This window comes from Haemaphysalis longicornis, unplaced genomic scaffold (genome assembly GCF_048455015.1).
Source record: "Haemaphysalis longicornis isolate Haplotype H1 unplaced genomic scaffold, Haemaphysalis longicornis Haplotype H1 scaffold_10, whole genome shotgun sequence".
NCBI classification, from domain to species: domain Eukaryota; kingdom Metazoa; phylum Arthropoda; class Arachnida; order Ixodida; family Ixodidae; genus Haemaphysalis; species Haemaphysalis longicornis.
The window spans coordinates 20,995,580-21,010,976 of NW_027526204.1; the positions used below are offsets into that span (position 1 = coordinate 20,995,580).

Sequence of the window (15,397 nt, forward strand, 5' to 3'; positions counted from 1 at the left end):
ATTCGTTCCGTTCTTCTTGAGGTAGCGCCGGATTCACGTCGAAGGGATGTGGAAGCTTGAAGGTATCTTCGGCTGTACGTTCAAAGGCGGTGACCGCGATCACGTCACTTTCTTTTTGGGTTTCTTCGAGGAACGCAATAACAACCCCCTTGAATAAATCCTGGTACTCCTTGGTGAAATTAGTGACCAAAACTTGGGATTTGGCTTTCCTAAAAGTTCGCAATGCCTCGTGAGACGGAGACACCGCGGTCGAGACGCAAACTTTCGACACTCTCTACGATAGCATCGACGTCAGTAGCAGCATATTCACAGTAGACGGTAATCATTGAGCTTGCGTGATGCAGGGTGGCGTGATCATCGCCGATCCTTACAGCAGCACTGTGCTCGAAGTTCGGTTCCGGCGTCATGGAGTGAACGGATGAAAAAGTTATAGATTTTGTCTGCAGATGAATTATTGCGCCATTTTTTTTTTGAAGAAGTCTATTCCAAGAATTATTGTCGCGGGAGCAGTTAGACAAAATGATGAACGCAGCAGGGTACGTCGTGCAGTCTATGGTGACGCGCGATGTGCACGTACGTTCCACTTGGCGTTACAAGATGGCCTCCTGCTGGGCGTATGGGCGGACCGTACCATCTGGTCGTAACTTTCTTCAGCTATAGACGCGAATGTTCCGCTCATTACTGAGTAGTCGACTCCAGTGTCTATGAGGGCGACTACATCAAAGCCGTCGATAGACAACTGGACGTCGTACGCCGGCTTCCTCTAATTCTGGGTGAATTCGGGGCGTCGTATCTCGGCTTATCTGTGTTGACGGTAGGGCAAGCAATATCCAGCAAGCAGTTCTTGCTATGCATCGTGCCTCAAAAGTTCTGCTACTTACTCTGCCATGAGTCATTTGCACTCCCTACATTGTCAATGATTTGAACTCAGGCGTGGAGAACTTATAGCTACAGCATACTTTTATTTGCACGTGAGAAAAACAAACCCAGTACATAACTGCCTCTTCAGTCAGGGAACGGGAACAGCGGATGCCGTCTTCATGTCGCCACGTTGCCCAGAGGCTCGAGTGCGAGACTGAAAAAAATAACAAACAGCAACACACTGTTGAATGGCTCAGTAGGTGTGCAATTACAAGGTATTGTATAGGAATTCAAAGAAATTATACTAATTGTTACGAATTGTTACGCCACTTCTTCCTTCTTTTCTTGTCGAGTTTTTCAAACCAAATTCTGGGATGGCTGACCTTGTCGCGCCACGGTTTGGCTCATGACGAAAACAGCTCAAGTCCGGGAATGGGGACGAACGAAATTATAGTGGACCGAAGAAGGCGGACGGGTGATGGGACCATGCACAGCGCAAGCTCTGTAGAGAGGTGCGGAGGTGCTGTGGTCCGCAGGTGTTTCTGATAGCACAGCTCGTGTGCCGAAAGGGAAAAATCGATGCTAGCAGAGCCTTGAATTAAGAGAACACAATTCCTGACAGCGGAAAGACAAATCAAGTCATATTCTACGCTTTCCTGTTAAGAGATAAACATAAGGTTTCCTAGTAAATTAGGTGGGCAGTTAATTAGTTTGTTGGGTCCGATGCTCCTTGTAACAGTAGAGGTAAAAATTCGCACTAACAAATCTGCAATATAACTGGCGCGAAAGTTGTAGATACAAGCATGCATTATTTTATGTTTAGAACGCAGTGTGTGTGCTGTAATCCTTACTGGTCTCCTTGTGGCATTGCAAACTAAATGGACCGGAACATGAGAACCTGAAGAACAACAGAACATAGCTGGTTTTGAAAAACAGGTTTGCGTACTTATTTATTTGAAGGATGTGGTCTTCATCTGGTGGCTCTTCACGGCTCTATTAAGGGTTAGGTTTCTCACAATTTGACACACAAAAGGGCATTTTTTATTGTGCTGTTTTCGACGTCGGGAGGTTTTTCAAGTTTCTTCGAGATATTGTATTATCTTTAATTTTTTTATTCTGCTTTTACATGCTAGCTTTCAACTTTTCAGCCCCTTACTAACCAAATATGTTTTGTTACAGCTGACATAGCACATGGCTTGCGGTTCCAGTTTTCTTATAAAAAGAGTGTGCCACTGAAATGAAGCGTGACCAACCAAAGTTCATATAAATTCACTGCAGCTGATAATTTGCTATCTCAGTGTTCGTTATAATGAGGTTCAAGTGTGCATTGAAATAACTTAACTGGGCATTAAAATATACCTTACACATCATGGTAAAATAATATCCACTGGGCTTTCCCTATACTGTTCAAGAAAGTCTGGATATAAATGTATGCTAATAAAATATAGTAGTACTACCTCCATGTCAAGACTACCCAAAAAAATGTGCCCCTTGCATGAGCCTGCATTTCTGTCGAATTTTATGAATGATTTTGTGGTCATTTTTGCTTGTTGTTTTCGATGTTCAGCACTACAGCGGGGTAGAGTAATGAGGTACTTATTTGCCTCGTTGCGTTCTCTAGAAAGGGTGCTTATGCATACATGTTGTTCTGTGGGTTGCAATGCACATTTATTTTTGACGAAGTGATTAGCGAAAGTGTATTTGTGTAAACCACACGCTGAAAAGTGCCACTTAGAAGTTCTTGATTTAAACAAATAAAATTTATTTCATAAAAACTGCATGAAGGATCTGACGTGAAGACTATAGCGAAAAAATTGCAAGTAATTGCCTTAAAGCATCATGAATAACTATTTTTCTCAGTATCCTATAGTAACGTATGTAAGGCATAACAAAAGTATTACAAAGGGAAAGAAATTGGTTCATGCCCTTCAGTCATTTAAGGAGATCACGTAATTTTTACTAAATTTATTTCCAGGAATAATGGAAAAATATCTTAGATATGGAATACTGGCAACTCGATTTGTTTCATTTCGTTCACAGGATTTAGGAAAGCCACATCTATATACAAGGGGTGGTAGCGCAGCGAGATACTTGTGGTTTCATCAAAGGGGGCCAAGCTGGCCAAGGAGAATGCAGCCACTGACCCATCGCCACAACAAAGCAATCTGCCGCCACCTGCACGCGCAGCGGTTTTTGTAATAAACTGTGGAAAGTATGTGAGGAAGTGTTTTCTAGCACTCGGGGTGCGGCACTAATTGCTGCTGTTGAGTTCATTATATATGGCATCCAAGTGGTCATAAGCGAAATCCATACATGGCCATATATAATTTTACGCATATATGGCTTACTCATGTATGGCCTTACCCATATGTAGCCACGTCAGGAATAGGGCATATAAGGTCATATATGGCACCTATTCATATATTGCGTCACCCATACATGGCCACGTCAGGATAGGGTATATAAGGGCACACGCATATATGCCTTGCCCATATATGGCACCATGTGTCCAATGCCTGACGTGGCCATATATGGCAATTTTTGTATTGCCATATATGGCAATTTTTGTATTGCCATATATGGCATTTTCGTAAAGGACATCCCAGAGACTATGCTGGAAAGTTGAGGTCAACGAGATAAAGAACCATATGTATGAGTTAGGCTAAAAAAGAGGAAAAATGAACGATTGTCGCAAAAGGTCGTGCGCTTAACGTGCTCTGCTAAAACATGGTAACACTGCGGTAATGACAGTTCCAACTAGTGGTAAGCGGAATTGCTAAACGTTATTTCTGGAGCTTGCCCACGGCCGAAGGTGCCAGTGTATTGTGGGCTTGACGTATTCTCTACCCGCACGAAGGGCTCCCTGAATGGCAGCACAGCAGGTGTCACTCTGCTTAAACGACTGAAACTCGTCTAAGAAATATCATTCTCGCAGTAGGACAGCTGATGTGGATTTGCCACCGGCGTGTTAGTGCTCGCAATGCGAAAAAATATTAATGGCCTATTCTGCAAGAAAAAAATCCTTTGGGCACCTAAACCTTCTTCTGTGCTTGCTTTCAACGACAGGGCGTGGCTTCTCAAAGACTTCTCAAACACTGCATCGTATCTTACTTATTTTCTTCGCTTTCGTTTCTTCGTTCCAGGGAGCAATTACCTCAACAGGCCGGCGATTGTTGCTATTTAACAATACTTTAAAAGGCCGTTTAATGATAAAACTGGCCGCACTGAACACCACAGCATTCCACAATCATATTTCTGCGTGACTTGCATTCGCCTGTTCTACTCGCGTGCCGTCACGCTCACCCATCACGCCGAACGCATCGAGCACACTTTTTCCCGCTGCCGCAAACACGCTTTGGTAGCGCAGTGGCAAATAACTCGGCTCGTATTCTAGAAACCTGGGTTCAAACTTTGCGCTATCTCGAATGCGTGTTTATTTACTCTTTACAGCGGGAGCAAATTTTCGCTAGCGGACAGCTACTACAACATCTATGGTTTTTAGGGGCGAAACACCTTAGGACCTCGCTTTGTCCGGGGCATGGCGTCCCTGTACACAGTATTGCGCATGCGCGAGCAGCATTGAATTGGATTGAATGTGGATTAGATTTGAATTGCGTCGGATTAGATTGGATTGGAATTCTGTACACTGTACACACGCATTGTCACTCATTTGCATGCGCAAGTGGCCGATTCCACGAGTAATTTACGGTAAGAACGATCCCCAGTGCTTCGCCCACTCGTCATGATTCAATTCGTGGAAATGAGTGAATGTTTGGTACAGTGGGCCTGCACCACCTTCGCTAAAAGAAGGCGTACGGTATCGGCGTTCGCATCTTCGGAGGTTCCGCTTACGCGTTCCAAGGGTGATTCTAAACCACGAGACATTCCGTCGTACTAAATCGCGCACTGCCCAACAGATTGAAGCATAAGTTAAAGATCGCCCACCTAAAGTGCGAAGAGCCACGCGGAATACCGAGACTTGCAGCGGTGGCTGTAGGCGTGGTGTTAGGCGGCATATTCAGCACGCGTACCGCTGCCCTCACACAGCGGCGCACCAGCCACCACTACTCGCAGCGCCAAAAGGAAGGAGCCCTAAGCGGCGTTCATTTGCACTTTAAAGGGGTCATGAAGACAAAACACAAGTTTGGTTCATTCAAAAGATTGCCTCGTTAGAATCATACTGACAGCACTTTAACACACACTTCGCTCAAATAAGCTATATAAATAGGAAGAAAGGGAATGGCCATGTGACCCACTAGCTCATTTCCCGCAACAGAACCTGTGATGTCATACCAGCAAGCTCTGCGATTGGCGTAGGCCGGCAAAAGCAAACGCTAATTAGGCAGAGCTTATAAGCTTTCCGGACGATCTGTTTGCGCTTAAATTTAGGGGACATTCTTTTTATACCAGTAATAATAGTGGGACCGACAGTGGAAGTTACGATAGCACACGTAAGCATACAGGTACCGATGCGTACTGCTGTCAGTACTGCGCGCACAATTCTTGGTTTAGCTGCACGGGACTGCGGCGCTTTGGGGTTGTCTCAGACGACACCGGCCGATTGACGTGAGCAACGGTGTCTTGCGTGACCATATTTGTCAAGCGAGCACTCTGTTTCACGAAACAATTATTTTCTCCCTTAAAAAACAAGCCAGGTTCTAATACGGTAAAAACATATCAGAGGCAGAAAACGGCCTGCCTTGGTATGGTGGCGCCATCTAGGTTCACTAACGGCAAACAAGGCTTTCCAATCGGCTGCAGAGCAGTCGGTTCCTCTGATGTCATTGCAGACCACGAAAACACGGTTTAGCGGAAAAATGTAAATTTTAAAGTAAATTGATTATTTTTTTATCACGGAATAAAACATCGTTTGCATCCGGGCAAGCGCGGAGGACCCTGTAAATCACAAAATATTTCGAATAAAACAAACTTGTATTGTGTCTTCATGGCTCCTTTAAGGCTTTTGCACTCACAATTGATAAGTGCTTAGACTTCGCATTCTGTATTGATTATAAACCGTAGTATAAAGTCCGGATCTGGATCCTTCAGCCCTAGCATGGCCAGAAGTGCTAGAAGGCCCTTTAAAGGGACACTGAAGTGATATGTAAACATTGCGGGATTACTAGCGCAAATTGTAGTCCGGAGTCCCCAGGCCATGTTTCGACCACTCTAGGCGCGTTTACGCGATTTTATTTAGTAGAAAAACTAATTCGAAAACGCTGTCCTCCTCTCTTTACGCTCGCCCATTTTCTGTGGCGTTTTCGTGTGACGTCAGGAGGGGATGAGCTGGCAATTGGCTGCGCCACGGCTGCGCTACTGCACGGCTCCCCGGCCGACAGAGTCAGTCGGCCCAGCGTTTCGTCCGCCGGCCGCCGGCGGGTCGTCGCAATCAAGGAGGTTAAAAAAAAATTCCTTGGTCGCAATTCGTTCGCTTAGTTGAAACGAAGCCAGGACACGTTTGTGAATGGAAGAATGTGCCTTTCTTTACTTGGTTTGTTTGTACACTGTATCTAGCTCCAAGTCAAGGTCGCTTCACACAAGCGCTGCACATGCGACGCTTCGCTGACTGGTACGCCAGTAGGAAAATATAAGGCCTCTTGAAGGCGGGAGAAGAGTCAGCGAAGTCAATATAGGTACTAAGCAAATAAAATCAACTGATATTTTTACCGTACAGCGTAAAACTAGGGCGCGGGAAGCACTTTTTTGCGCTGGGCGAACAAGCACAGCGGTCAGCAGCACGACTACGCATCTGCGAACGCTTTTCCGTCTACGAAATGCAATTGCTAGACGTGAGCTACTGTGGAAACTCGGGCGACGCTTACTGCACGATCGCAGTACAACAAATAGTCACCTAAGCGGCTTGAAATGCCAAAATTAAATAAAAGTGTAAACCGGTTGTACAATATATACCCTATATTAGCAAGGCATCCGCGTCCCGCTCCGTGGCCCAGCGGTCTGGGGCGCTGGGATTTCACCGCAAATGTTTTGCGAGTCACGGGTTCGAATCCCCGCGGGTACGTGCTTTTTTTTTGTAAGTTAACTTTTTTGTTTTCCGCCGATGTTTTCTATATTGAGTTCACCTTTTTTTGGGCCGCAACGTTCATGGCTACACGAACTAGTTCACAAAACGCGCGCAGGCTGGCACTGGCGCGCTAGCGAGTTCTCGTTGGCGTGCTGTTGCCATAAGCACCGACTGCTTGCAGGTAGTGGGCACAGGCCAGAATGAACAGACCCTTGGCCTGGTGCGAACACGCTTTTTACGATACAGGCATGAGGGAGGCAAGCTCCAAATATGGGGGAAAAGCGCACGACATTTGGGCGTCTGCGGGTACGCGGAGGGCGTTCATGCACTGCGTAGGTCTCGGCTAGTGAATGCTACGACTACAAGCCGTCCTGGGAGGCTTATCTTGTGCATTTTACAGCCGACAACATGGCAGAAGCGCGGTACGATGATTACTGAGATATTGAGAATGCCCATCCAACAAAGCCATTGGTTATGTTTTACAGAACCGAAACAGAAACCGAAACTTGTGTGATTGCTAACCTTGGGCATCGTCCAATCACGGCGCCCCTCCTCTCAACGTCACAGCCTTAGTTGGTGCGGCCGCCGCAAACCGCGCATGGTAGTTTTTCTTCTTTCGCGCTTTGTAAAATAATTACCGATTTGTCAACCGGATAAACGATGAAAAGTGTGCTAATTTGAGCCAGTCTACGCAGTGCAAGCAAAAACGTGAGCTTGACAAATTCACTTCAGTGTCCCTTTAAAATTTCGGGCAGGGTGTTACTGCTTCGAAAGCTTTGAATACAAGGCCAATGACGTAAGCTACTCACTTTATGACAGGGCCAGCATTTTCAATTGGCGCCAGAATTTTGGGAAATGTATTCTTCAATCAGAGTTCTGCTTCTGAAGAGTGGTCATTTCAATATTGCAAAGCCTCGGTTTTCGAATCTGGGGTTTAACGCCCATTGGGCGAATGGATTTAGCTCATTTCGATCCGTGAAGCAGCAGGATCCGGCTCATTTTCGATGCGAACTACGATCTGCTTACGCGTTTTCAGGACGCTATCTCAACCATTTTTATTTCCACCCCTTTCTTATGGGAAAGGTGCCTAGTTTTTTTTGTCAGTGCAGATAGATTCGATTTAGTTTCGGTTTCTGGGTCTCGCTCATTTCATTCGAAAAAAACGCCTAATTTGTTAAACGTTTCAATTATATCTCTTGAGGTTTCCAAATGTTCAAAACAATATTTTCTTACACTTTTTTCCCCTAATCGGAAATTCTACGGCGGTTAAGAATAAATATGTGCTTTCCTGAAGATAGCTGAAACTGAACAATGTTTTCATTATGCAAAGGAGCCTGAGCGAAGAGGGCAAGAAAGGAGTGTTGTTATGAGTAGTGAAGGCCATACTTTATCTACCTTTGCCAATCCACCAGCAGAAAAATTTCACAAAGTTCCCACAAAAATGTTTCTTGATGAGTAGTGTCATAAATGAATCCTTCGTAAGATATCATCGGCAGTACATTATGCTCGTGTCTTTCAAATACGATGAATGAGAAGTATGATGAATATCTAAGTAATCTAGGTAGTTATCGCTCCTCTAATTATAGATGCCGTTTTAAGGAAAGCTTTGGCATTTTGTGAAGTGAGCTTACACAAAGTGGTAAGAAAAGTTGCAACTTTCCTTAGCGCGAACAATTGGCGAACCATCCACGAATCGGGATATGCCTCCGAGAAGTCGGATCACTCACTTGAGCAGTATTCCGCCGTCCTTGATAAACCCCTGCTTCTCCAGCTCTTGAGCAGAAAGTGTGGTTTGAACGCAGTCCGGTACGTTGGTAACTCCAAGCGGTCTCAAAAAGGGGACATAGCCAGCTGGAGACTCCATTCTTGGCATCTTACAACAACTCAGTTTCTCGAAGCCCCGTGGGTGAGCAATGGTGAACCTTATTTTAAGATTAAACGGCCATTCAAGAAACTGGTCTAGCTTTCCTTTGTGCAGTTGAAAGAAGAAACAGACGGTGCTGTCTTCAGCTAAACATAAGCCAACAGACACGTAGTAGCCACGCAGATATACTGCCCGCAATATTGCGACCGCGCCGTATCCTTCTTCAACTCTGTTCTTTAATAGCCCATATCCCTCAAACAACCACGTGTGTGTTGTGGAGACAGGCATGAGCCAGGGAACTCGGGCCAGAATTTTCCTTGCCTCAGCAGCAGAGACGCTTTGAGCCCACGCAATTTTAGACGCATTCTGCGCCAAGGTTTCGGTATTTGCTTCTGGACGTTCCTGTACGTTTCCCACGTGTGTTTCTTGACCAGCGAGGAAAACACGGAAGCGCTCACACATTCGGTCGCACTGTGAAGCAATCGCTACTGACATTCGGTCCAGCTCAGCCTTTGTGTCGTAGTGAAGGACTCCCATTTGTTGCCTCAATTCAGATATTTGCTCTGTGAGGTGAGTCCCACGTAGGCTTGACTCGGCCGCCTCAATCATACACTGCTTGAGAGCCTCGTTTCTTTCAACAAAACTGTTATGGAAAGTCTGTTGATTAGCATTGATGTTCTGAATGAGCCCATCGAGGTGATCCTTTAGCTTGCCAATTTGAATTCTCATTTGGCTCAGAGTTTCTTGGAGCAGTCTGGCTTCCCAGTTTCCCGCGTCCGTTTCTCCATGGCCCGCAGTTGGAGCAGCCGCGATGATTTTCAAAGCGTCGATTATTTCTATTAGCTGATCTTGCTTGGCGGACAAGGCCGTTGAGGTGCCGTTCGCCGCCTCAGGGGATGTCATCGGGAGAGGTTCTCGTTCTTCGGGAACAGTTTGTGTCCGGTGGTCTGTGGCTGCACGGGGCGCACTCGAGGGGCCAAAGTGAGACTGCAGATGGGCGCACACGTTGGCGGCAAGAGTGTCCATGTCGCACTTGGGACATCTTGCCACGTGGTGTGTGCACTCGTGGAAGAAGTGCCTGGGAAGGTCTGCGGCAGCCGTGGTGACATTGCAGCCGCTGGCCTGGTTCCAGCACAAAACCTGCGGCACACAGAAAAGTAGGTGAAGTCAGTCCATGGTGCTCTTCAATTTACGGTAACAACCGAGATCACTGCGAAGTTTACAACGGTGAACCATTCCAATGTTCAAAACAACTTTTTCAGCCAATGTTACCATGGTGGGTTACGATGGTGGGTAACAAAAAGGGGTAGTGAAACCCGAATGGAGCTTATTATATAGGGTTGTATATGAGTATTTTAAGACTCTGTAGTGCAAACCAATACAGTAATGTATGTGTATTATATCAATCGCAACGCAGCTAAAACGAGCAAAATTTAAAATAAGGGGGTGGAGTAAGAAGCACCAGGTTTGCACGGTTACTGTCCGACATGATGAAATATTTGAAATTGGTTCACAGCATACTGTGTGGTTGAAAAATTCGTCTATTTTCAAGTAAGCGGTTCTCGTATAAAAATCTCTCGTATGTGGTCACCAAGCTACATTTTCCTTCGTTCTTTTCGACGGGGCGGTATCCGTGACGACGAAGTACTTAGCGCACAATGCTTGTATTAATCTAGCAAGCCCCCAAATCCTTCCCCTGACACTTGAGGAATAACTTCGCTGCACTTCCGACGGGGCATTTCTGAAGGAGTGTTACCGTGCTTGCCGTAGTGTCCGGTTTTCAGAACGGTGAGCAGCGGCGGGTTCGGCGAGAAATGTAAGCTGTAACAAGAAACGCTCAATGTCTCAATCTCCGTGGCGAAGGAGACACCAGGGGCCCAATTCTCTAAAATGACAGGGTGTCGCTTGGAACCGACGGGGTAGCGCCATGCAAATGCATGCGTTCTGGGGCTGGGGCCGTCGCTTCGGGGAAGCTGCGCACTCAGCCGGAGCCGCAGAAAAGCACGGCGGCAAGGGCGCGAAGCGACAAGTGAAACGAAGGGGGGAGTGGGTGTCGCTTCCCCGAAGCGACGGCCCCAACCCCAGAACATATGCATTTGCACGGCGCTACCCCGTCGGTTCAAAGCGACGCCCCGTCGTTTTAGTAAATTGGCCCCCAGCTCCCATTTCAGAGGACGTGACGCGCGCATTTCTTTCCCACAACAAGTTTGTTATCCGGCTGTCAGTCGCGCTGGTTCAGCCCATAGCAGACGATAAGCGGCACGGCGTTTCCTCCTCGCGCATCAACGAAAGCGTTGCCATAGAAGCGTCAGTGATTTTTTTGTTGTTTTTTGGTTTGAAAGTTTGGCCTACCAAGCACCAGGGGACAAATTGGCGCTAGTGGCGCAATTATCGGTTACCTGGGGGGTATACAAGCTGACCTAGCCGTGGTACAGGGAGGCCAGCGTTATCTCGCGTTAATCACTTTCCGCGCAGCCGCAATGCGCCGCGGCCGGCAGGGTGCTGCGGCGTGGCCCCCCTTTCCCTTTTCCTGAGCGTTTCTTGCTTTCCACACCGTCCATGCTTCTGCGCTCCTGACGCATGCGCAACAGCTCACCGGCGCCGATTTTTTTTTTTTTTTTTTTTGGGGGGGGGGGGGGGGGAGGCGGCGGGGGGGTACTGGCGTGCGAAGGGTTACGCGAGTTGCCTAAACATCTCCGCGGGCTGAAAGTCTCCCTCCATTAAAAATATATTCGAATGCATTCTAAACGTGGGTCCGCGGAAAAAGCAGCGTCACCAGTCCTGCGCAGCTCTGTGGTGCAGCAACACACAGTGAAACAGTTCGGCCAAGTTTTTCGTCTCCCCCAAAGATGACAGGTAAGCAGCTTATGTTTGTAAAAGGTATAGTGAATTCAAAAAACCGACCGACGGCACTCTTCTCTTTATAAAATACTTCGTGCATGTAACGGGAAGTTAAGGAGATATGGCAGTTGTCTTGGTGTGTAAACTAATGTGCAAATATATCCGAGTTATGGCAGGTGCACGAAGTTTTATAACAAACGTGAACGCGCGTACGGCGCTCACTCTCTTGCTCGTAAGGTAAATTTGTGACGTCATTGTAGTTTATGATTGCCTTATTAACTGCTTAAACGTCGATTCACATTTCTTATCATCACGTTTCATAGCATGCTTGAGGCTTGGCTAGGCCCCCCGGTCGAGCACGGTTTGAGACTTCGTTGGACGTTTCCTCTAATGACTCCTCAACCACCCGCCGCTGTGGCTCAGTGGCAAAGGTGTTGTGCTGCTGGGCACGAGGACGCGGGTTCAATTCCCGGCCGCGGCTGCCGCTTTTCTGGTGAAGGCGAAATGCAAAAACGCCCGTGTGTTCGAGATTTGGGCGCACGTTAAAGATCTCCAGGTGGTCAAAATTAATCCGGAGCCCTTCACTACGGCGCGCCTCAACGCCTGCGTTGCGTCGGCGCGTTAAACCATGCGGTCAATCAAACGCTCCTCAACCCCTCCGAAGTCATCACGCCGCACCTGTTCACAAAGAAGGCAAGCTCAACTGTACGCGCTTCTTGCCGTTCACTGCGTAGCTACTACCACGGCGATTGGTGGCGTGGAGGTGCTGCGCCCTAACCAATTTTTCGTGCGCCATCTTGCTCCAAAAGGCATATTAGCGGCGAAACTGCTGCCAAGCGTTATTTCAGTGACCCGAAAAATCTGACGCAATAATGCGGTGTTCAATGCCAGTCGATTTGCACAGGGACCAGTGGAAGGTCAACACGACATACATGCGTTTTCTGCAGCCGCAATTGCAACTGTTTCGCTCATTAAAAAAAGTAGCTTTGCCGGCTTTGCTGTTCAATCTAACCTGCGCGCCCATCTCTTGTCATCTCATCGCGGGTGGGTTGGCGGTTTTATAGTTTTAAAGTTAGAACCACGGAGTTTAGAATCGCCGTGCCGTATCGGACAGGATGAGATAAGAGGCGCTGCCCAGACACGAGCTAGAGGGTAGCTTGTGACAATTTAGCCGATATCTGCAAGTCATGAGCATGGTAGATGCGGCTTAGAATCCAAGAAAGCTTTTTTTTCTGCGCGTCTTCGCCACCCCCCGATCCCCCACCCCATTGGTAAGCGACTGTTTACGCGCCATTAAAAAGAAGACCATTCGACTTGTGTTTTGCGAAAATACGACGTGGTTGCGCATTATTATATGTTTCCGGTGGAGCAGATTTACTCGGCGCCGCTCCGGGCCTCCTCCTTGCCACCGCTCACCCGTCTTTTACTTTTTTATTTATTTCATTTTGAACAAACAGTCCCGTCACTGTCGGTTTAAAACCCGCCTACTGAACTTTGGTGGGCTAAAACTTTCATTAACATCGAAAGAAGACAATTTCCCCAAAATGGGTAACCACGCAAGCTCCGGGCACTGCATATTAGTTACTTCCTTCAGAATACAGACATTCTGAGCAAAGTGCTCGCTGACAGTCTTCATGACAGCATCAGAGTGACGCACCGCCACACGACTCAGCGAGATGGCCTGTAGGCCCAAGAGCATTATCAGGTTATACGGCACACTGGTTTGTCGACTGGAATGAAACGGATTCCATGCGGTGTCACGGGCAAGTCTTTTTTCAGTGATCACTGTAGGACGTCCCAAAAACAGACGGCATTGTTCTTGGCCACCACGTTGAGCACACAGTTTTGAACGTCTACATGAAGCTGCCGGAGGTGCGCCCGCACGTTGGCGCGATAGAAACGTGCCACATGACAAGGGGATACGCCGGTGCCAGTTTCCGGAAAATTTTGTCCATCAAATCCAAAGCTAAGGCGATGGCCGGGAAGCTGACAACACCTTCGCGGTAAAGGCCCGGTGTTGAAAACCGCAGACGCTGCACTGCGAAGTATGAGGGCTCCACTTTGTGTCCGTTGAGAAACGTTGTGCACGATCTCTTCCGGCGCAACGAGCCTTCTACTGCGCAGAAGATTGCAGAAGAGTTCCGGAGGAGTGAGCGTCTCCCCAGCCTTTGAACGAGGACCATCCGCCGCCTCCTAAACGGCATCGGCTTCGCCTTTGAGAAACGCGAACGAAACTCGATGATGATCAAGCGTCAGGACGTGCTGACTTGGCTGCAGAAGTACCTTCGCCAGACCGTTGAGTACAGGCAGCAGCACCGCAAGGTGTTCTACACAGACGAAACTTGGGTAAACGGTGGCCACATCGTGACGAAGGCTTGGAGGGACGAGACAGTGAAATCGGCTCAGGACGCTTTCCATGCGCAGTTTGACAACTGGACTCAAAACAGCCATCCGCGCCGTCCACGAACCGGTGAAGTGAGGTGGGGACAATCGATCACTTCCAAAATGATATACTCTAGGTAGACAACCAATTACAACCGCCGCCATTGCACGCACACAATAATCACACATGACACGAGTCATTTTCATGACTTTTCGGACTCAATCTGCCCATAAATTGATTGATAGTGGGGTTTAACGCGCCAACGCAACGCAGGCGATGAGGCGCGCCGTAGTGGAGGACTCCGGATTAATTTTGACCACCTGGGGATCTTTAGAGTGCGCCGAAATCTCGTACACACGGGCGTTTTTGCTTTTCGCCTCCATCAGAAAAGCGGCCGCCGCGGCCGGGAATCGAACCCGCGACCTCGTGCTCAGCAGCGCAACGCCTTAGCCACTGAGCCACCGCGGCGGGTGTGCCCATAAATTACTGCAGCAACGACAAACTCCGTAAGAGACGCAGATGATGTCACACATTTACCGCAATCCTCTTTCAAAACGCGCGCGCACTGACATCACGGGATTCACTCTTCGGCGGAGTGATACACTACATGGGCTGTTGCTGTCCTTAACTTGTCCCCGAGTATAGCAATGAGTGTTCTCGGAGTACCCATGCATTCTCAATGGGAGGCCGGCTGCGGAGAACCTAACATACTAAATAAGCTATGTTTAAGAGTACCGCCATTTCGTGCACCCGGAAGCGTCCGGGGACCATTCAAAGAAAACATAGCCAGTTGTGACGGGAAGAGTATGACCGGCCGCTCTAGCGTCCGCGCAGCAGAGAGAGAGAGAGGGGGGGGGGGGGAGAGGCTCCCAGATACCAAATGGCTGCGCCCATATGTAAACAAATATCACGTGGTGCCGACCGACCACTGGAAATCCTGGAAGCCCGTAACATTGAGAGAAAAGAGTGCCGATACTCCCAAAGACTTTATTTATTGACGCTATAGGTGAACCTTCTTAATAATCTGCTAAAAGAAGATTGCAGCCACTATTTTAACTATTTTTATTTATGTCCTGGGCAGGAACTGGTCTAGGCCTTGTGAACGTATATGCTCCGTTGGAGCGGAGCATTTGCCGTGGATTGAAAGGACGCTGTTCAATTGTTAGATGAAATAAGCAGTCAGTGAGTCGAAGTTGCGTGCGCGGACGGCCGGGTCTCTTGAACAGCGCCGCAATGTGTCGCGCACTGGCCATTTCCCCGTGCTTCAGGAAGGGTTCCCCCGCACCGCAAGATTACGCGCAGCAACTCAGCAGGAAGGAAATTCAATTAAACCTGTTGATAAGTCGCGCTCTGCCCCTAAACCAACCACGAAGATACCAAACCACCCTCACTTACAAACGCGATGCGTTCAGATGGGCCGAGAGAA

At 47.9% G+C, this 15,397-nt stretch overlaps 1 long non-coding RNA gene across 1 annotated transcript in view; it reads right to left on the reverse strand.

Moving 5' to 3' along the window:
* Nucleotides 1-949: 949 nt before the first annotated feature.
* Nucleotides 950-15,397, reverse strand: part of LOC144158279 (uncharacterized) — a 36,127-nt gene continuing 21,679 nt past the window's right edge. Inside the window, exons 2-3 of the long non-coding RNA XR_013320005.1 lie at nt 8,611-9,887; nt 950-1,075 (exon numbers count right to left, since the gene is read on the reverse strand). This is a non-coding gene — a long non-coding RNA (uncharacterized LOC144158279). The remainder of the gene's footprint in view (nt 1,076-8,610; nt 9,888-15,397) is intronic.